Source organism: Magnolia sinica, chromosome 1, assembly GCF_029962835.1.
Source record: "Magnolia sinica isolate HGM2019 chromosome 1, MsV1, whole genome shotgun sequence".
Classification (NCBI taxonomy): Eukaryota; Viridiplantae; Streptophyta; class Magnoliopsida; order Magnoliales; family Magnoliaceae; genus Magnolia; species Magnolia sinica.
The window spans coordinates 128,639,579-128,663,983 of record NC_080573.1 but is presented as its reverse complement, the minus strand read 5'-3'; positions in this window follow the sequence as shown (position 1 = coordinate 128,663,983).

The following is a 24,405-nucleotide window of genomic DNA, read 5'->3' as shown; positions in this document are numbered from 1 at the left end:
TTTATTTATTTATTTATTTTTTAATTTTTTTCTAGCTGGCCTATCAATTCAACGGTTCGGATCACTGAGCCATGGCCCAACTTGTACTAAACAAAAACCCGAGCGGGGCTGTACCAACTCCCCGCTCATACACCGAAACAGGTCTCGCACGTGGAGAAGAGGAACGCGTGTGCGAGATACTAACGGCTCAGCTGGCATTCCCGTCGGGCAGATGCGGGCGCGACTCCGGCGGATTCCCTGATCCACCGAGGTGGGTGGGATCCCCGTCCGTGGGCCATCCTGTTGTATGTGCCTTATATCCGCTTCGTTCATCATTTTTAAAAACTCATTTTAAGGTATAATCCAACAATGAAGTAGATCCAAATCTAAGGTGGATCATAATATAGGAAATAGGGTAATCGATCATTAAAAAATTTTCGTGGGCCCCAAAAGTTTTGATTCAAACTGATATTTGTGTGTTCACTTCGTTAAGGTCTCCCGAACCTTCTCAACAGGTTGGATGGCTAACAAACATTTCAATTACTTTTATAAAGTTTTTAATGATAGGATTTCAATTAAAACTGTTCCCATGGCATGGTCCACTTAAGCTTTGAATATGTTTACTTTTCTTATCATGCCCAAAAATGAGCTGTCAAAATGATGGACGGTGTGATGTAAGTCACATCGATAACAGTGGGCGCTACGGTCAGGGATCCTCCCAAGCCGCGCCGGTAGATGCCATGTCTCGCCAACCTTCCTCTCGTCAGGAAGCTGACAATTGTACAAAAAAAGGTGAACTCTTCCGGAGAAAATGGCCAACCGTCCAAATCACTTATAGACACGTGGCCCATCCGATGAATGATCGTTCTGAATTTTTTGGACATGATCTCTAGATAGCTAGATCACCTATGAAGGGTTCTTATCTCAATGCACGTGTTTGTCCTCCACACGTGTGAAGGGAGTAAAGTACATAGCATTATATCCTCTCGATTTTATTATTGGAAAAAGGAAAAGAGAATGCAGAGCACTGAGGAGAAGATCTCTGCAGATCTAAATACGCGGACGTTGTGCATTTAAAACAGGCACAGATCCCATTTTCCTCTCTCACTCACTCTGTTCATCTCCTCTGGCCACTTGTCGTACGCAGCGGTTTAACTTGAGTTATATGGGGCCCACCGTATTCTTTTTTGTTAAATCCACTCCGTTAATCAGATTATACTTTATATTTTACTGTACATACCAAAATTTAGGTCGATAAAAATTTAGATGGTTCTACACCACGGGTAAAAAATGCAAAAAATAACTCCTAAAACCTCTAAGTTAACGCTGTGTGGTCCAACTTAAATTTGGATCGGGATGATAATTGGGTTGAGTGTTTTCATCCTGGTTTGGAGAACTTGATGAACGTATTAGATGGAATACATACACCATTTTTCGCCCCACGTACAATCTATGGTTAGCGTCTCTTTTCAAAATTTCCGTGTAGTATGGCCCACCCCATCTCTGTATCGAGCTGAATTTTGGTGGAAATATCTAAAATCGAGGGGCTAAGATGATGTACGGAGTGGATTTCACACATACAACACAGTGGGCCCATGGAGTGTGGTTGTTGTACACGCCACATGCGGACAACAGGTGTTGTATAGGACTGGAACCCCTCATCACCGTGCTCGTGCCGCTTTTATCCCCGTCCACGTTTCCTCGGCAAAAAATTGCCTCCGTAAAAAACAAAAAAGCGAGCTACCTTTACGGAAATGCCCCTGGTTCCTTCAGACAACGACAAAATAGCTGTTCTAAGTCACCTTTGTATTGACGGCGATGATCGCTCGTCGATGACATCTTTGGGTCACTCACTCGACCTATCCAAGTCTCAGGCAGGACCTTTTCTGGGGAGCGATAACATGCATTCGAGCTGCGTGGGGCCCATCCGTGATGTTTATCAAGAATCTAGAACTGTGCATTGGTAAGACTTCTCACGTTAGCCGTACATCCAAACAATCATTCCTATGGGAAAAAGCTCAGGTGGGACATGCCACGGGGAGTGGAGGTGGATTGTGTGGTGTGCAGGGGTGCATATCGAACCGGTAGAACTATGGAGCCAGAATCGACCAAACGGTCTGGTTTAGATCGGTTCTAGGGTGCACTAGTTTCAATTCCAGTTCTAAAAATTAAAGAACCAATTACAACGATTTAATTCTTCGTTTGTGGAAATGGAGAATTGAACCAGACCATGAACTGATTTGTAAAACCGATCTTTGGATTCAGACTGCAGAACCAAACTTGGAACCGAACTTAGAACTAAATTAAAAACCCTTTAATTGTTAACATATTTGACTCATAATTTATGATTTACAATGCACTATTTAATTGTTTCTATAAATATATTTTTGCACGCCTTATATAATATCTAAGCTATTTATCAAATTGATCACAACATGAATGGACATGGGCTAAATTATAAAATAAAACATGCAATTTAACTGAATTATAAAAGGCCAAAAACTGTGGAACCAATCTGGTTTCGGTTCCGAATATCCTATAACCTTTAGGAATAGTTTGGTCGTAGATTCACCCCAGAACTAGACTAAACCGGCCCATATGCACCCCTGGTGGTGTGCCACGGACCCTCAACTTGCCTAATGTGTTGATGTCACCAAGTACAATGGGCTCCACCATGATGTAGGTGTTATATATATCCAAACTGTCCATCCATTTGCGAAGATCATTTTATGGTATGCATCCAAAAATGAGGAATATCCAAGGCTTGAGTTGACCACACCACATAAATAAGTGGGGACACACCATTGAAAAATTTTTGGGGGCCACATAAGTTTTGGATCAAGATGACATGTTTTATCCAGTCTATGTGAAATTATGAACGGGTTGGATAGCCAATAAACTTCATGGCGGGCCCTAAGAAGGTTTCAACATTGGGTATCATTGTCCCCACTGCTTTCTATGGTGTGGTACACCTGAGATTTTGATCTGCCTCAATTTTGGGATCATGAAATAAAATGATCTACCAAATTGGTTGGCGGCGTGGATACAATGGATACATCATTTAGGGTGACGTCAACATACTATGGAGGTCGGTGGTGCGTGGCATGCCGAGCTTTCCGCTTCCATGGGGAGCAATGTGCAATCATGCCTATATTCTATGTATTCAGTTTTCTTGGCCCAATGTAAGAGTTTTGGAATGCCTTAAGTTTATCAGTCCCTTAATCCTGGTAGATACAACTGATGACTGAGTTGGATGTTATATACACAACACGGTGGACCCCACATTCCGTCAGGAAGTTCCTATTGTGGGCGTCCCCTCCCCAATGTGCTCCATTGGTCCCTTTGGTGTGCGCCACCTGAGTCATGGATCAGGCTGGATTTGTGGATCGAGGCGTAACATTGAGGGATGTATCTATTGGACGGTTTGGATAGCACTCAAACATCATGGTGGGCCCCACAGATTAAACGTGCGGTTCCAGCACGTGATCATTCCCGCTTCCAAATGAACCGCCTGAATGCTAAAAACAAGCACGTGATCATTCCCCCTGCTAAAGAAGTTTTTATTGGTGGCCGTTCATTCCCCACCGTGGGGTATACTTGACCCTTGGATCTGCCTCATTTTTGTGCTCGTATCATAAAATGATGGAAAAATGGATGGACGGCTTGGATAAAACAAATACATTACAGTGGGCCCCACAGAGACCTTGACAGGAGCAAGTACGTCCTGGCAGGGGCAGGACGCAATCCGTGTCCTTGGGAGTTTTGTTGAGTACCCAATCTACAATGGGACCCTCTACTTAGTGGGCCTTGATCCATTTCCATATCTGTTCGACCCTGATGCAGAGTACCTGCTAAAATATCCCCGGGAGACCTCAACGGTCAATATCTACTCAATTATCTTTTGGTAATGATCGCATACGTCGGAACCTTTCCGAGTTCCCTTTGGTAATTATCTTTTGGTAATGATCGCATGCATCGGAACCTGGTAAGTTCGAGCTGTTGGGATCTAATGTACCGTGTCTGTGCCATCCAAACCGTCTATCAGGTTCGATTCCCATTGTAATCCCAAAACTAAAATCTAACCTAATCTAGAATTCCAAAAGTGGTGTGGGCCACAGGACAGGAAACAACGGAGAACAATGGGGAGGGAATGCCCATCAAACAAACATTCAGATTATGTTGGGCCCAACGTGCTATGCATGTGCCATCCAATCCATTCAACAGAAGTGCCACCAGGATGAAATGACGTTCCAAAATTCCGTCAATTGCAGAATTCAGTTGGGCCACACCAAGTGAATTTAAACACTTTAGGCGTGATTTTAAATTGTTCCCTGTGGTGTAGCCTACTTGAGTTCTGCATGGACCAGAGTTTTGGGCCATTCAGTGCACATAAGACGGCCCACCTGATGCACGGTTTAGATTCCTCTCAAACGCATCATGGTGGGTCCCACAGAGGCTCGAATGTATGGGAAACAAATGTAACTTCGAACGTATGTAATCATTCCCCGTTATCTTTTAAGATTAACTAACAGGAGGACATCCGTTATATCCTCATGTTTTCACTTTCTACAAGTGGGCCCCATGGATCTGAGCCGGAGATGTAATATGGATAGACCATGGCTTAAAAGTCTCCTTGATGAGATCATCCTGGTGCCTTCTTCGGTGGCATATAAATATTAGATAGACATCGTGTGGCCGGGATCTTCCTATCCTAGAGCCCTTTCTCTATCATGTTCCATCCACATCAGGACCCATTAGATCAGCAATACGAATGACTGAGACGGAAAAAAAAAAAGAAAAAAAGAGGGTACTGTGCATGTATTCGGTCTGCTTGCTAATCCTACAGGCCCTATATACATTTCCACGTGTGTATAAATGGAACGCACGTGATAGATCCAAGCTGTCCGTCAGATGGGTCTTACCGTGTAACTTCTCTCGTCAAAGAATCAGGCTCGTCCATTGACCAAGCTGTACGCAATTCATGAAACAAATGGAGAGCTAAAAGGACCTTATCTAAAATTTTCCACGTTATGTTTCTTTTGTGGTGCACTTGAATGTTTGCACCAGACTGACTTAAGTCAAGGGCGTCTAAATTGTTGGACCCATCTGATGGATGGCTTGGATTTCGAGCCAGTGTGTCACATTGGCACTTGTTTGTCAAATGGAGATGTGATGTTTGTGGAGAGCGGATTAGGTGATACCCGGGCCTCACCCAACGGACGCGGATTTCTTTCGCAGGAAGTTCCTGCGCTGGGAACCCAGGTGGGGTCCACTGATGTTTGTGAGAAATCCTATCCGTCCATCCATTTTTTGAGTTCAATTCAGGACATAAAGTTAAAAATGAACCGTTTCTAGAGCTCAAGTGGGCTGAAAACATGATAATTGAACGTTCACAGTTGAAATATCGGTATGCTATAAAGTTTGAATCTTGCTAATATTTGTGATTTTAGCTCATCCCAGTAGAAATGAAGTTATTAATGATATGGATGGCTTGTAAACATCACTGTCGAGCCTAGGTAAATTTTAATACATTTTCCTTTAGTATAGCCCACTTTAGCTTTGAATACGGTTATTTTTTTATCATGTCCTGAAATGAACTTAAAAATTCGGATGGAAGGAAAGAATTTCTCACAAACATCACACTGGGCCGACCTGGTTCAGCGAAAGGCTTTCGCAGGAAATCCGCGTCCCCACCAACACCGTGCCGCGGCTGCCCCCCTTACCGTGGGACCCATATATATATATATATATATATATTATATCCACACCGTCCATCTATTTTTCTAGATCATTTTAGCAAATTATCCAATTATCAAATAGACCATACCATAATTAACAGTGGTGATTGAATGTTCTAATGGTAGGATGGTCATATGACCTTATCAACAGATTGGATGGTAAATAAACATTAGGAAAACAGCAAGATGCTCCCTAAGAATGTTTTAATGGTAGGATGGTCATTACCACTCTTCCTTATGTTATGGTCCACACGATAATTGGATCTGCTTCATTTTTAGGGTAATTCCCTGAAATTATCTCTAAAAATGGATAGACGGCATGGATATATAATACATACATCAAGGTGGGCTCCACGGACCGTCTTGGGTGAGGCCGGGGTCTCTCCAAATGCACACGTGTGGCATTAGCAAACCTCGCTACGCACTCCGCAGTTGTACACTTCTCAAGCCTGCGTCCAAATCCAAATCGTCCAAATAGTGCCAAAAACTCTAGACGGTTTACAGTCCCAGAACCAAATTGATTGGATGATTTTTACTTCTAGTTAATCGGTTATTCTTTCGTTGAATTTTGATCGTTCAATATTATTTATTCCGATCACCCTTAAAATTCCTCCATTAGGCTTGTTAAGACCATGACGTTAGTGTGATTTTCTCTTGTTAGCCAATCTACAATTATTCCCTCGACTTGAACAGATCAGATCGAGAGAACTTAGATATCAAGGATATGAAGGCTCAGTGCATGCGTATGGTTAATCACAGACCACCATAGCATGAAATTTTTTATTTTATTTTCCGTCGCATCACTTTTGTCGATCTCAAGTTGAGTTTTGCTAACGAGGGGACTGTAGCCGTCCGATATGATATTATGGAATCATGTTTAAATGATCTAAACCATTCATATGATGGACCTCACCCCAGATGGGTAATATCCGGAAAAAGAAAAAAAACACTCTTCGGTCGATAATCAACTCTTGTCCTGTAAATATGGACCGTTCCCTTTAGATGTTGTGTTGTGGCCCATTGATAGGTTGTTACAATATTGAAGATTCTTCTGGTTATCGTCATCGTTGAAACACGACTACATATCCAACAGCTACAGTCCCGACGAGGGTAAGATGGTCATTTTACGGCAGCTCTGGGCGACACTTGTGTATTTTAGCTTGTGAGGAATGTTTCCTAAATTCCGATCTTTTGAGACTGGTGTCGGAAGAAAGAAACTCGGCTGAGTCGGCACCTACTAACGAGGGTTAAGTTAACTCAACCCTAGTGACTCAGTCATTGTGATGGGCTGAGGGAATTGTGATGTGACCGGAATTGGTCGGCTGGTCTCGATTGGATACTGACAAAGGCATGCTGCCTCGTCAGCCTATGGATGTCTGCCACGTGTACGGATCGGAAGTTCGGTCCCACATCGAAAATCTCCAGTGTGGGCCCCTCGGCACTAGTGTGCGCCTCGGGTGGCTCCGCCACCCAACGTGCGCCGCATGATTATTGCACATGACTATTTATTCGTATGCACTATGGTGATGCTAAACCAACACGGCGGCTCGTCCACCGTACACGTGGCACACGTGTAAGGGCGTCTGGACTCGGTGTGGCACCTCTGGAAAAAAAAAGGGGAATAATCTTTATTCTAGAAGCGAGCGTGTGGGTCCCACCTTGATGTGTGCATGACATCCGCTCCGTCCATCATGTGAGACCGTCATGTTCACCGTCCAGGCCAAAAATCATGCCGATCCAAAATTCAGGCGGCACACGTTATGGAAAATAATGTTTAAAATCAGTCGGCGTGGCCCATTCAGTTTTGAAATGGCCTCATCTTCTTACCGTCCATTGATTCGGATGGGATGCGCATTATGAATGGATTAGATGAAATATACATAACAAGGTGGGCCCCATACACAATCTAAAAGGTTCTTATGGTGGGCATCCCCATCCCAACTACTCCCCGTGGTTTTCCCCATCTGTTTTTTTGGATGGGTCTGATCTGTTCGATGTGGGGTGAACACGAAAGAGCATTGGCTATTACCACTGTTGGGGACAAAAGATACAGAGTTCGGAGACTCGGACTTAATGCCTCGGGTCGCCAAAGGATGTATCAGATCCGAGGCATGGTTTACTAAACCGAGACAGAAGTTAAGTCGGTTCGGACGACACATCAGCGATCCGGGCATGCATCGGGCCGATCTTCTTATCAGATCGGCCAGCGCAAGATAAAGCCTCATCCCGAATATCTTGGGATAAGATCCCCGACCCCGAAGCTCACGGGATCGGATGAAGACTGAAGATGGGCACGATCCTGTCTTCGTAATACCAGGAGAGGATCCCGCACACGATATCAGGAGGAGAATCCTCGTACGATTAAATGCTCCAGCAGCTATAAAAGAGGAACCTCCATCGTCTTGTGAGGTAGGCAAAAATTCTTTCTCAATACCCCTCAATACATTTAGACCCAGAATCCAGGCCTGACTTTAGCATCGGAGGGTCCCCTGCTCAAGCCAGGGTCTCCTTTGTCCTCTTTCCGTGCAGGTATACGAGGGTCTAAGAGGACGAACCAGATTTTTGCATCAACAGTTTGGCGCCGTATGTGAGAACCGTACAAAAAAGCCATCTCATATTTCTATATTGAATTCCATGGTGATGACTAGAAGGACGGTCCCAGAAGAAGATTTGAATGAGATTGCGATTACAGGGCCAGCGGGTCCAGTCGCGGTCCCCGCAGCCCAGAACCCACCTAACAACCGCCAACGAGGAGCGACCAGAACAAGCAACAATCAGCGGGGTCGCAACGATGGGCGGTTGGACCAGGAGGTTCAAGAAATCCGGTCTGATATGAATATGATGAAGCAGATGCTGGAACGAATGTATCAGCAGCAAATGCAGCCACTCCCGCATCCTCAAGGGGAGACAGCGCACGTACTGACTGCGGCGGTTGATCCTCAACCTTCCGCGCCGCAGTCTTTCCGGCCGAGCCAACCCCAAGGTGAATCAGAACCATCTCCAGCGTAGTCGGCCAACGCTTCCCTGCCCCCGACCGATCTTCGACACGAGATAGAGCGAAGAAGGCGCAACCGCCCTTCCATGGAAGACACGACAGAGAGCAGTGAACCCTGGAAAGCCGATATTCAAAATTTTAAAAGAGAAGTGCGGGAATAAATGTCGAAAGAGATGGCGGACATGAAGCATGGCCGGAATATGTATTCGACCAGATTCGAAGCAAAGGCGTCCCCCTTTGTGGACTCGGTAATGAAGGTTCGGTTGCCCGAGAGGTTTCGATTACCTCAAATCACTCCTTTTACCGGCAAGACCGACCCGACGGAGCATATCGAATGCTTTAGAACCTATATGGAGCTCCACGATGCCTCGGATGCAGTAATGTGTCGGGCCTTTTCTCTTACATTGACCGATGTAGCTCGACTGTGGTTCAAACGGTTGAAACCAAAGTCCATCAGCTCATTCGTTGAGCTGAGCGACGCCTTCCTCACCAACTTCATTGGCGGAAAAAAGAAATTGAAGCCCCCTGCACATCTGAACAACATAGTTCAAAAGCAGGGAGAGCTATTGAAAGATTATATCAAGCGTTTCAATTTCGAATCCCTTCAGGTTCGAAAACATTCAGAAGAAACGGCTCTCAATGCGCTCATGCAAGGAGTTAGAGATAAGCCATTCCTGGCATCTCTAGACAAAACTCCGCCCGATACTCTGGCAGAATTTATGGCACGGTCGGATAAGTATGCAAACGCCGAAGAAACGCGAATTCTGTGTGAAACTAAATCTTTGGTCAAAGAGTCGGCCAAAAAGGAAGCCGACTCGGCCGGAGGAAGGAAACGCAAGGATGACCAAGCGCATGATGAGCGAAGGTCAGACAAACGACCAGATCGAAGGTTTTCCACATATACCCCCCTGAACAAGACTCAGGAACAGGTATTGATGGAAATCAAAAGCGAAGGCTTTGTCAACTGGCCCAGTAAGCTCAGGAGTAATCCTAATCGGCGGGACAAGGATAAATACTGCCATTATCACCGTGATCACGGGCATAACACAAGTGATTGCCGTCACCTAAAGGAAGAGATCGAACGACTCATAAAGGACGGCCGACTCAAAGAACATGTGATTAAAGCTGGGGTAGCTGAAGGACGTCCGACCGAGAGTTAGCCTATGGAAGAAATCCGGACAATTGTCGGCGGTCCGCGAGGTGGGGGCGACTCAAACAATGCTCGAAGGAATCACGCGAGAAAACTTAGTCAGCCTAAGTCCGAGCTTATGATTATAGATCGGCCACCGAAGGAGAAGAAAAGGGAAAGATATTGCATTTCGTTCACAGAGGAAGATGCCCGAGGTATCTATCACCCCTACGATGACGCATTGATTGTCACCCTGACTATCACTAACCGAAAAGTGTTCCGGATACTCGTCGATACGGGGTCATCCGCAGACGTGTTGTTTACTCAGGCGTTCGACAAAATGGGGATCGAACGATCCATGCTACGCCCAGTTCGGACCCCGTTGATCGGTTTTTTCGGAGGACAAGTACTGCCCGAAGGGATTGTCTCGTTACCACTCACTGCTGGTAGTGCCCCACATCAGACGACGATGATGGTTGAATTCTTGGTCGTCGATCAACCCTCAGTATACAACGCAATACTCGGCCGACCTTCATTGAGTCTCCTCCAAGCCGTGGTATCCACATACCATCTTTCACTGAAATTCCCGACCGAGTCGGGAGTAGGAATTGTCAAAGGAGACCAGCAAGATGCGAGGCGTTGTTACACGATAGCTGTAAAGGGAACCGCCGACAAAAGTCCGATCAACATATCAACGATAGAATCATTGGACCCTCGGGGCGAGAGTCATGAACGAGGGCAGCCGGTCGAAGATCTTATCTCAGTCCCCTTAGTCGAAACAGATGGATCCAAGACGATACGAATTGGCTCGTCTTTACAGTCCCCCTTGAAAGAAAAGCTGATAGCCCTGCTCCGTAGGTACGCCGACGTATTTGCCTGGTGTCATGAAGATATGGCCGAGATCGACCCCTCTGTGATGACTCACCGACTCAACATCGATCCGTCATATCGACCGATCCGACAGAAGCGACGACCGCTCGGCCCTGAACGATACGCCATCATTGAAGAAGAAGTCAACAAACTCCTCCAGGCTAATTTCATAGAAGAAATACACTATCCAGAATGGGTCGCGAATGTCGTGCTTGTAAAGAAATCCAACGGGAAGTAGGGAGTCTGTATTGACTATACTGACTTAAATAAAGCCTGCCCGAAGGATAGCTTTCCGCTTCCGAGGATAGATCAGCTAGTAGATAGTACCGCCGGACATGAGCTCCTTAGCTTCATGGATGCTTATTCAGGGTATAATCAAATTGCAATGCATCAAACAGATAAATCAAAAACTACCTTTGTCAACGACAAAGGCCTTTATTGTTACCGAGTGATGCCATTTGGTCTGAAGAATGCCGGCGCAACTTATCAAAGATTAGTTAACAAAATCTTTGCTCGGCTTATAGGCCGAACCATGGAAGTATACATTGACGACATGCTCGTCAAAAGTATATACGCGGCAGATCATGTGAATGATTTGGAAGAAATGTTTCTCATCCTACGGAAGTTTCGGATGAAGCTGAATCCGAGTAAATGTGCTTTTGGGGTGGGCTCTGAAAAGTTCCTAGGTTTCTTGGTTAGTCAGCGAGGAATAGAGGCAAACCCTTAGAAGATAAATGCTTTGATTGATATGGAATCCCCTAAAACCATTAAGGACATCCAAAGGTTGACTGAACGAGTCGCAGCACTTAATCGGTTCCTGTCCAGAGCCACGGATAAATGTCTCCCTTTCTTCAAACAGTTGAAAGGAAGACAAACAATGGATTAGACGGAAGAATGTGAAGCGGCATTCCAACAATTAAAATCATATCTCGGTTCTCCACCTCTCTTATCAAAACCCGAATCAGGGGAGTCCTTGCTCCTTTACCTGGCAGTATCCGAGGCAGCGGTTAGCTCGGTTTTGATACGAGAATCCGAAGGAAAGCAACTGCCGGTTTATTATGTCAGCAAAGCGTTATTGCCAGCAGAAACGAGATACCCAAGCTTGGAAAAAGTTACATTGGCTTTAATAACTTCCTCTCGCCGACTCAGGCCGTATTTCCATGCCCATACCATCATCGTGATGACCGATCTTCCGCTTCGCCAGGTATTGCAGAAACCAGAAGCTTCCGGCCGACTCACGAAGTGGGCTATCGAATTGAGTGAGTTTGACATTCAATACAGACCAAAGGTAGCAATCAAAGGGCAAGCCGTAGCTGATTTTATTGCCGAGGGAACACCACCAACCGAATTTTTCGGTCAACGATATGCCAAAGGATGTTGCAGTTCCAACAACAACCGCTCCCCCGACCATACCCTGCCCCATTCCTTGGAAACTGTTTGTCGACGGTTCTTCCAACTCGAAGGCAAGTGGGGCTGGGGTTGTGCTGGAAACCCCCGATCATACCTATATACAGTATGCCTTACGACTTGGATTCCAAGCGTCGAACAATACAGCAGAATATGAAGCATTGTTACTCGGCCTCCGACTCGCTGCTAGCATGGGAGTCATGCACCTAAGTGTTTTCAGCGATTCTCAGTTGGTTGTTAATCAAGTTACCAGTGTATATCAGACACGGAAAGACCAATTAAGAGCATACATGGAGAAAGCGAAAGAACTTATCAATGGATTTCAACTCTGTCGTGTCACTCGGATCCCTCGTACAGAAAACGGCAAAGCCGATTTATTAGCAAAGCTCGCCTTCGCCGATGAAGATGATATACTCAGGTCCGTCCCTGTCGAATACGTCGATAAGCCGAGTATAAATGAACCAATTAGCGAGGCCGTCAATACAATCGATTCGGAACCATCCTGGATCGATCCAATCCGTCAATACCTTGACAAGGGAAAGCTGCCTGAAGATCGTGCCGAGGCTCGACGAGTTAAGATCCGAGCCTCCCATTACACCATACTCAACGAAATCCTCTATAAGAAAGGTTACTACGCTCCGTTGCTGCGGTGCCTCAAACCCAGTGAGGCGAACTATGTATTACGTGAAATCCATGAAGGAATCTGCGGAAACCACTCTGGAGGGCGATCTCTCCCCCACAAGGTCCTACGACAGGGATATTACTGGCCCACTATCCAACACGACGCTCGCAAGCTCGTCCAAAAATGCGACAAATGTCAACGGTTCGCGGCAATTCCGAGGCAAGCCCCCGAAGCACTGACGCCGATGACTGGTCCCTGGCCCTTCGCACAGTGGGGTGTCGACATCATAGGTCCACTCCCTATGGGAAAAGGTCAGACCAAGTTTGCTGTGGTAGCAGTGGATTATTTCACGAAGTGGGCCGAGGCAGAGCCATTAGCTAAAATAACCGAGCAGAAGATCACCGAGTTTGTATGGAAAAACATCATCTGCCGATTCGGAGTACCCCGTACCATTATTACAGACAATGGAAGGCAATTTGATAATAGGAGCTTTCGTGAGATGTGCGACAACCTCGGAATCAGAAACGTATATTCTTCACCTCATCATCCTCAAACTAATGGACAAGTTGAGGCGGTTAACAAGATTATCAAGCAACATCTTCGGACCAAGCTTAACCGGGCCAAAGGAGCATGGGCCGAAGAGCTCCCGAAAATTCTTTGGGCTTACCGAACTACAGTTCGAACCGCCACAGGAGAAACTCCCTTTTCACTCGCGTATGGCTCGGAAGCCGTCACTCCCGTTGAAATCGGATTACCTTCGGCTTGAGTCACTTCGTTCAATGCGGAAGAAAATGAAGAACTCCTTACACTCGGGCTCGACTTTCTGGACGAACAAAGGGAAGTGGCGCGGCTGCGCACGGAGCACGACAACGACAAGTGGCTCGGTTCTACAATACCCCAGTTAAGATCAGGAGGTTTCGAATGGGAGATATGGTTCTCCGAAAAGTATTTTTCAATACCAAGAAATTTGGATCGGGTACGTTGGGACCCAATTGGGAAGGACGCTATATCGTCTCGGGCATCATCCGACCGGGAACGTATCGGCTAGAAGATTTAAACGGACAATCATTGCCTCATCCTTGGAACGCTGAGCACCTCAAGATTTACTATCCTTAGCTCGGTACTCAATGTTTAAAGACTCTGAACTAAGAAAGATTAAAGCCAAGTCAAATGAATAAAACTAAGCGGTTTCTTTCATTCATCAACCACATGCGGGTACAACATGTGAATACATCGATTTTAAAAAAAAAACAAAAACACACAAGGGGCCCTGGTTACTGTCCTCCGGTAGGAACGGTACTTGAAGCATTCTAGCATGTACCGGCCTCATCCCCAGCAGTGACTTCAGCAGCGGCGTCTGGATTCTCGGATTCCGAGGCTCCTCCACCCTCGATTTCTGAGAGATCAAGGTCAGGAAAAGATTTCTTTATGTCTTTGACACATTCCAGATATCCGCTTTGAAACAAGCGATCCCTCTCATCCTCGAACTCCGCTGACTCAAGGAAAGCTTGGACGCTTGGTCCCTAGCCTTCTCAGCCTCCCGAGTCTTCTCGTTGGCCTGCTGAATATGCCCCACCGCCTCAAGCTTAACCCGAGCCAAGTCATCTGCACAAGAAGCATGGACTGCGAGAACTCGTCGGTTCTCTTCTTCAGCTCTGGAAAGGAGAGCCAATACCCGAGTAACCTCGGCTTGCGCTTCATCAAGGGCTCTCCTGGAGAAAGCCGCCTCTGCTTTTGCGTCTTCGGCAGCTTTCCGGGCAAGGGCCGCCTCGCCTATCAGAACGCAGACCCAAGTTTCGGCATCCTCGCGTCGCCCTTCGGCTTCCGACAGAAGAGTCTGCAGCCGATGAGTCGAAGATAACTCTTTGCTGGCCTTAATCAAGCAGGGAGCGAGTTCAAAAAGCACCCTTGCTGCATGGGCGATGGTTTGCGATGAAGGAGCGTTGTAGAGACTGATGAACTCTTTTTCGCTCCCATGGGCTAAGGCCCAGGGAACCATCCCCGACACCACCTTCTGCAGGACGGACGGCCCTTCTTGGTTCATTTTCTCCCCTCTGGAGGATGCAGTCCTCGTCTCTTCTTCCCCTCTGGAAGACGCAGCCCTAGTCTCTTCCTCCTGTCTCGGAACATCCGTCGCAACGTGTCCCGAGTCGGGTGCCGCCTGAGGTTCCGAGGCTGTGGCCACCGTCACTTCCACCCTTTCTTCCGGGTCAGAAATTACGACGACAATAAGGGCAGAAGAACTCGCAGGCTCCTTCTCCTTTCGCACCACTCTTTGTCTTTTCGGCGGCTAAGGCTCCGACAGAAGAACTGATCGAGGAGGAGCCTTTAACTTCGAAACCGCCCTAAGAGGAGGACGAGCTCCAGTCATTTCCGAGGGGGCTGATTCGGGAACAATCCTGAGATAGGGTCGAGCTTCGGGCAAATCTAAAAATAATATAAAAAAACAAAGTAAGTCAGGAAAAATTCAGGAGATACATGAAGACACATTTTCAATTACCTGTGACGGCCGAGTCTAGACCTGCGAGATGAAGACGCTCCGGCTGTAAGAGCACCTTCCAGGACCTATCTGCCGGATCCAACGTCCTCAACACTTTGATCCGAGCTGAAGCACTAGAGCCGAGCTTCTGCCGCTTCTTCGGAATATCTGCCAGACACAAGCCCGTCAGACTCAGAATATTACAAAAATAAAGAAGGGCAAGAGAGAAGACCCAAGTCACCTGCTCTCTGGAACGCCCGAGGAACACGAGCCTCGCAGGACCCGGACTCAGCCGTCTCCCAGCGACCACAGGCCCAAAACCAACGTTCTCTCCAATGTTTGTTGGAAGTGGGAGGGTCAGTTATTAGGGAACCGCCTCCGCCCCGCCAAGCAGCGAAGACATAAAAGCCGAGGTAGTTCGGATTCACGCGCACTTGGTATAAGTGAAGAAATTGCCGATCGTTAGCGGTGGTGTTCCATCTCACCACAACACGCACACCCGAATAAGTTCCTCCACCCATTCGAAACTATTTGCGGCAATCTGAATACGAGATAAAACTCTCCGGACAATGGCCTGAAGGGGCCGACGCAAGCCGCATTGCATCGAGACTTGGTAGATTGCGACCCCCGCAGGAGGATGATCCGGCAAGTCATTCGGACGGGGAGATAAGTGATAACCGATTCGGGATGTGATACCCGATTCGGATTCTCTCAGATCCGCCTCGATTAAAACCGAGGGAACCGGGCAGCTTAGATCATCCCCCGATCCTTCTCCTTCAGACTCGGCGTGTGCCGACTCATCAACAGGAACCGGCCCAGAGGTTCCCTCGGCAATCAATATTTTCTCTTCTTCCTCCTCTTCTTCCTCCATGCCCCTTGGAAGATTAGGCCTTCCCGGGCGGGTTATTAAAGACGACCCACCACGAGAAGGATCAACGGAAGCAAAGCGCTCCGCCGGAGCTTCAGTGACCCTCTCAGAAAGAAAAGCAGCGTTCGCATCAACTGCTATTTCTGTCAGTAAGGAAGGCGATTCCGCAACATTCCAAAAACGTTGCGCTTCGCCTTCATCTCCGGAAACTCCCTCCTGGGGACTTCGAGAACCTCTAGCCGCCATTATCACTAAATAAAGAGGAAGGGAAGACTCACCGGAGGGAGAAAGAAAAATGAAAATGGCGAAAGGAGCCGCTGACAGTTAAGAAAGAGGAAAGGAAGAAGACGAAAGACCGAAAAAGCTCCAAAGGAAATGCAAAGCGGGAATGGCAGTAGAAGTTCGAAATGCGGGACTCCCACCATTTTATAAGATTGCCATGTGGCGGAAGCAATTAATGGGGAAATGATTCGACGCCTGCATCGACTCCCCCACTCGACACGTGGCGCACGTCGACTGACGACAATAATGCCCTTGCTATGTGTCCAACCCTTATTGGCGGGGTCAGCGATTTGACGGCTGTCGGCGCATGCGATGTCAGAAACTGAACCGTCTCCCGTCAAAGGCGACACAAAATGTATTAAATGACTACTTATTGTCTCGGACTGAGTTATGAACCGACTCAAAACTCGCTACTCCTAAGTGTCACATGAAACACACGGAGTAAGGGGGCTTATTGTTGGGGACAAAAGATACAGAGTTCGGAGACTCGGACTTAATGCCTCGGGTCGCCAAAGGATGTATCAGATTCGAGGCATGGTTCACTAAACCGAGACAGAAGTTAAGTCGGTTCGGACGACTCGTCTGTCAATTGAGTCGGCCAGGCCCGAAGAAGGAAGGAACAGTGTAGAATGAAACGCCATCCCGAAAATCAAGTAAAAAGATCCCCGATCCCAAAGATCTCAGGATCGGCTAGATTCCAAAAATGGATTGGCATCAAATCTCCGTGATACCAGGAGAGGATCCCGCACACGATATCAGGAGGAGAATCCTCGTACGATTAAATGCTCCAGCAGCTATAAAAGAGGAACCTCCATCGTCTTGTGAGGTAGACAAAAATTCTTTCTCAATATCCCTCAATACATTTAGACCCAGAATCCAGGCCTGACTTTGGCATCGGAGGGTCCCCTGCTCAAGCCAGGGTCTCCTTTGTCCTCTTTCCGTGCAGGTATACAAGGGTCTAAGAGGACGAACCGGATTTTTGCATCAACAACCACCATCAGGGCCTAGTCAGAGAAAGATGGTCCTGTCAAGGCCCTGTAGGGCCCACCTAACTGTATGTGTTTTTTTTAAAATCTAAGCGGTCCATCCATTTTTTGAAGGATCGTTCTAGGGCATGATCCAAAAAATGAGGCAGATAGAAGGCTCTAGTGAACCACACCACAGAAACAACGGGGATTGAAAGTCCACACAAGTTTTGGATCAACCTGATATTTATATTTTCCCTTAATTCAGGTCTATGTGACCCTGTGAACTGGTTGGATGGAAAATAAATATAACAGTGAGCCCTGGAAAGTTTCAACGGTGGGGATTATTGTCACTACTGCTTCCTGTGATGTGGTCCACTCAAGCCTTCGATCTCCTCCTTTTTGGGCTCATGCTCTAAAATGATCTTTTAAAATGGATGGACGGCTTGGATAAAACATAAATATCACGTTGGGCCCGCGGAGCCCCTTACAGGACCGTCCGTCTCTTGGCGGGTCCCGGTGGTGGTAAGTACACACCCATGTCAGTACACTCCCTGTTAGCCACCCCCGCTAGGGATCGATACCAAGACCTCACGTGTTGAAACGAGGTATCTCTACTCAGTCTGCCAATTGCGCCATGGATCTGGGTGTTGGTACGTGCGACCCCTGACTGTACATGACTACATCTACTCCGTCTGTCTGTATTGAAAGCTCATGTTAGGACATGATATTTTTTTAAAAAGCACTATCTGTATTGAAAGCTCATGTTAGGACATGATTAAAAAAAAAAAAAGCAGATCCAAATCTCAGATGGACCATAGTTCGGTAAACAGTGGTAATTGACCATTAAAAAAATCTGGCAGGCCACAAAAGCTTTGAAACAGGATGGTCTTTGTAGCCTTATCAACAGGTTGGATGGCAAATAAACATCTCGGTATAATACATGAAGTTTTTAACGGTGGAGATTCAATCACGACTCTTTCGTGTGGCCTAGTCCACCAAAGATTTTGGTTAGCTTCATTTTTGGTATCATATCCTGGAGTGAGCAGTAAAAATGGGACACTGTAGATTTAAGGCACATCCACAGTCAGAGGTCCCACCCACGTCGGTGGGTCCACATCCACAGTCAGAGGTCCCACCCAACTCGTTGGATCCGCATCAAAATCCGAGGATCCACCGAAGCCGCGCCCGCATGTAACATGTAGAAAGCGTGGCTGAATGACCGTACCGTCTTATTCTATAAGTATGCGGGGGGCCCAGTGCGATGTGTGGTCATATTCATTTTGCGTTCGTAAGGCGGCCGTTACATGCACGAGGGAGCCCATGATTGGGACGGTCTTGATTGTCATGGTAAATGAGTTGCTTTGATTTAGCGACGGTGGCAAAACAGCCTCTACACCGCTACTCATACTGTAGTTCACCACCATTTTCAAAATGATGGCGACTCTTCAACCACACTCATCGCATACTTTTACGGCAGTGCAGACCGTCCAAAACGCTGACCCAAATGTCAATGGAGCATGACTCAAAATTTACGCTGAGATGGTGATATCAACCGTCCTACTTTTGTGTGGAATTTGGACTGCTCACTATTTCGCTTCTAACCATCCATTTGATACTCATCAATTGAAAGGTTTGGATTATTTTATCAGTCTAATCTTTTAGATATTTTGTCCATCTACAATGGGTCCCGCAAAATTGGATGGTTTTGATAGACGTAAATGAGTGACGTATGAGATGAGGATGAGTCAAACTAGTGGTGAACTATCATATTTTATTATGATAGTTCACCACCATTTAACTCATCCTCGCGCTCATCTACGTCCATCAAAACCATCCAATTCGCGGGGCCCATTGTGGATGGACCAAATCTTTAAAAGATTACTCTTTTAAAGTAATCCAAACCTTCCAATTAATGGGTATCAAATGGATGGTTAGAAGCAAAGGGCGAGGGAAGGAGGAGTGCGTGGGCTACCGCTCATGCAAAGGGCGTTGCTTGGCAAAAAGGAAGGGGGGAGAAATTCGTGGGCTTTCCCTTTTCGTGTCTTTCTCAACCTTCCTCTATAGAAAAAGCACGCAACCGAAATTCAATGTACACATGCTCGGGTTGCATGGTGGGCCCCACCTACAATGACGTGGCAGATAAACCTTGCGTATGTTGGATCTTCTTTTTTTTTTTTTAATAAAAATTCTATTTTATTTTTTACGAGCTCCGCTCGAATCCCCTTTTTATTTGTTTTCTGTCTTCCAAAAATCTTTCTTTCTTTGCATGTGTGTATGTAGGGGAGTTAGTCTATACTCGGCTACGTATGACCCTTGATACGCAGGCACTTCAAAATCGGACCTGTAACTTACTTCAATTCAAATTAAACCGACTAAATTGTGGAGCTCACTGTCACAAAGCTACATTCCAAAAATCAGATTCGTTCCAAAATCCTAACCTCTGATTCGTGGACACTTGTTTGTTGAAATAGGACCGATCAAAAAAATTTCATTTTTAACCGTCCCAATAGATGTCCACAAATCTGATAGAAAAATAATAAAATAAGCATAGTTTCTGGTTTATGATACATCTAAACCTATATGCATAAATTTGACGTTTAATTTGAATTAATTGTATGGCATTTATACAATTTCTAAGTGATTTATAAGTGTCTGCGTGTCATCCATCACACGCTGCCAGAGTATCAAAGTTCTTGTAGTGTATATATGTATGGAACATGGATCAGAGGCGGCTTTGCTTTCTTTACCGCACGCTTTCATTGGGATGATAGATTAGTGACTAAGCTTTGATTATTGGAAGCTTAAGTCACTTCATTAAACTAAGCTTGATTACATATATATAAAGCTACTTTATGTTTTTTCCTCTCTTATTATAAGTTGCTAGCAAGCCCTATGGAGTGGGGCCCACATGTTGGAGTAATTCATGTATCATTAAATAGAAGGTATGAATTATATACACTGAAAGTCTGTGTATCAATTGTCTGCATCGTTCAACTGTTTTAATCACCATTGATCAGGTCCGTCCAATCTACTGTTAGCTGTCTGGATGGATCCTGATTAGAAAATCTCACAGACCAAATTACCTGGATTGATTGATTAATTGGCCGTTGGCCGTGAGCTCAACTCATTGTGCGGTCCAAACAGTGTATTTGGTTGTAATCTATTTTTTATTAACCTCGGAGAGACAGTAGGAGAGTGACATATGTCATTGCACAAAGAATAGAAAGAGCATGAAAATATCCTCAAAATATTTGGAGTGCTTTTTGTGAGATTCTGATCGGATAAATTCATTTTTACACGTCACCAGATCGTTGATGGAGTAATGTGGTCGAGCTGCTAGTGAAGAGATAAATGCGATCGAGTTATTCAAGACAAAAGGTGACTAAAAGTAATAAAATCTTAGCCAATTGAAGAGAAAACATACCGAAAGGAAATGTAACAAAAGAATAATCTAAATAAGAGATGGATCTAAGCCGAAGTGTCTATAAACCTATCTAAAAAAGTTGGCCCCACTATGAGGACCATCTTATATAGAATCAGCTTGATCGACTCAGCTGGTGGGTTCACCCATTATTCATATTATATTATTAGCTATCCATTTTTTCTATGGTGTGGCCCATCTAATTAGTGGGTTGGGTTGATTTTTGTATCAATTGATCCTCTTAGTGGGGCCAAACCATCAAAAGGATTGGATTCCACACAAACATGAAAGGTTGGAACTTATTCACTAGTTGAACCCTAAATAATCATCCAACCAGTTGGATAGGTAGTAGACCATTAAAGTGGGGGGCATGACCGCCCCATCTACGGCAGGATAAACCATGAATCACTAATCCAACCGCATGTTGATGTTGATTGATTGAACATCAAAGATGGTGTGGAGACAATGTACAAGAGCATACCCTAATATTTTATTAGGGTGTTTTTACTAATCTATATTAGTTGTGCACATGATGCATTCATGGGTTTCCTTTAAGAAAAGGGACACCTATTGTATGGATGGTAGCCCTTATTTTGGGTTGTTTAATCCATTAATAAAGGTTTAAAATCCTATAATTGGGGTTGATGGGATCTAATCCATGATGACTTTTGGGTCATGATTTCAGGATCATGTCATGGTTACTACAAATTTGAGAATTCTTTGAGTGAAGAAGCTTCTTATCCATTTATTAATTGAATTATGACTTGAACATGCTACCTTTTCCATAGGGAAAGTGCTAAGTGTTTCTTTCCATATACACGTGGCACTGCATTTATGGAATGGAGAAGTTAATCTAGTGGGTCCTACTGGTCATCATCATGATGTGGATCACCTTTTATGTGGACAGGATATACTCCAGATTTGACATGTTGGTAGTAGAAAAATGGCTGTGCCATAAACTATGATGCATCCACTGTATCTGATCATTTCTATTGTATAATATCAAGTCCCAGCTCTTCAAAATAGGCGGCCAAGAAACTCCGGATGGCAATGGCTCGCATTCAATCAAGTAAAAAAAGGCTAAACATTCAATGGCTAAGATTAGCCTAGATTTTTCAGGTGTATGAGCCATCAAAGGTGTTGACCCATTTGATTTGGATCCCTAAATCATTGCCTCCAATTTTACGAAGCTAAAGCCTGAATAATTGACGCAGGGATGAACGTGATGAGGATAACTACTCCGAATCCACGGAGCTTCTCTGGACTCCTCACAGAGACTTCTCGAATCCACGAGGAAAGAAAGCAGAAAATAGAAATAAATTCTAATAAAATCGAAATTGATTAATTGATGAATAAAAACGAGTTCACAACCCTTTAAATAGGGGTACCAAGCAATGGGAAAGAAATCAGAATCAAACTACAACTCAAACTCTTAGAATCCGCGACTTACTATAAATAGTAAACTTACTATTTATAGACGGTCGTGATGTCTACTAGTGCGCAAGGTTTTCGGCCAAAAATAGTAAGTGTCCTATTTGGCTTCACCAAACCGTTCTCCTAATTATTCTAAGCTCTTTTCACGTTGGGCGCAACTCCTAAAGCCCGACGGATGAAGAGTTATAATCAAACTAAAACTTACTATTTATAGTAAGTTTTTCGAGCCAGAGGTTTTTCGCAATTCCGGGTTGCGTAACCCAGCATAGCGGGGCTGGTTGGCTAAAGTTGCTCGTTCTACCCCACAATCATATATTTTACCTCAGATAATTCATTCCGGATTGCGAGATACGCTAGATTTAAGGTTCGATGGTCTGGATCACTTCTGTTGTCGACCGGGCCTTTTCTGATCCATCTTGGCCATGTAACTGTACGCGACCTGCTCTACATCAATAATACTGTAGAAACCCTTGGGATGGATGCCTATCCAGCCAAAGGTGGGCTCCACTTGATGGGAAAGAAATTTGTATTTCTCAAGAAACTTTATTTAGACAAAAGTGTAGGAAACGAAATACTATTTCTCACGTTTGTTTATCAACAACATATTTTTGAGACATTTGAGACCAGTTTTTTTTTGGCAAAAAAAGATTTTCTTGATAAATTTTTTTTTTTTTTTTGGGTTGCAACTTCAAGTCTTAAAGTTTAGGATGCAATAGGAGCCCCACTCTAAGGGCACTTGATTAACGGCTTAGATGGAATATATGGTATTTACATACAAACATATATTCGTCTTGTTCACGTGGTTTGTTGTGGACAGGGTTACTTAAGTTGTGGATCAGGCTGATTTTTTATCACAAATTCTAACATTGAGGGACAATTCTAACGGACGGAGTGGATTTGACATAGAGAACATAGTAGGGCTATATGAAGCTCACTTTACCTGGCCCCTAGGAAGAGTTATTTCGGTGGGAACGGATCATGTACAACCCTAAGCTCACCCAAGATGGTGAGGCCATTATGTGGGGCCCACCTTAATGTAGGTATTTTATATCCATGTTGTCCATCTGTTTTGCCAAATCATTTTACATCATGAGTGCAAAAATGAAATATATCTAAATAAACTTCTTATAAGCTATAAACATTTTGGATCCAACTGATATTTGTTTTATTTTTTATTTTTCCTTCATTCAAGTTTGTTTAACATTATGAAAAGTTTGGATGGAAAATAAACATTACAGAGGTCCCTATAAAGTTTTTAATGGTGGGGTGTTCAATCACCATTGTTTCTTATACTAAGATCCACCTGAGATTTGGATCTGCTTCATTTTTGGCTCGTGCACTAAAATGATGGGAAAATCAGATAGACAGCTTAGATATATGATACATACATCAAGGTGGGTCCATGGTAAGGGCTGCACTGTCTTGGCAGTAAAAATGTAGGAAAGGAAACGTGATTTCTCTAGGGTGTATATGAGAAAATAAAAGTACAATTTTGAGGAAAAATTTGTTGGTGGGAAATTAAATTTTCCTTCCTTTTCTAAGAATTATCATTACAAAAAATGGAAATATGGTTTCTCGAGAAATCTTCTTTCCTTTCTCACCATTTCATTAAATCCAAACAGGCCCTAAATAACTATTAATTGTGATACTTTTCATTAAGCATTCATAATAATTTAAAAATAACATTGCAATTTAAGGTAAGCTGGCCAAACGATCAATGAAACATAAAAGACTGGACACATTTTTTATTTTTTTTCATTAAATCAAGAATATGTTACTTTCAGTTATACAAATTTGAAATTAGGAAAGTTTTGTAGGCCAAACAGACCCTTTTCTTTACTGTTATCAATTTTGAATTACCAATGTACCAAGATCCTCTTGCCTGGCCTACATTCCAAACGTGAGAATCAAATAATCACTACACGATACTAGAATAATATTCTCCATTATTGTTTCTGGTGCGATGCCAGCTTTAATGGCCAATTTGGATGTAAAGCAAATCATGATTGGTTAGGCTACGGACCGTGTTCCACCCAATTGCAGTTTGGGCAAGTGGAAGACATTCCATCTGTGGCCAAATATGTGGCCAGCCAAACATGCCCTTAAAGCCATCTCCCACAAATTATAACATTTTTTAAGAGTCAGATTCTCACGATCCTCTGTTCTGTTAACCCATGTCACATTGACAATTTCACACTCTTTCATTTCTAGCT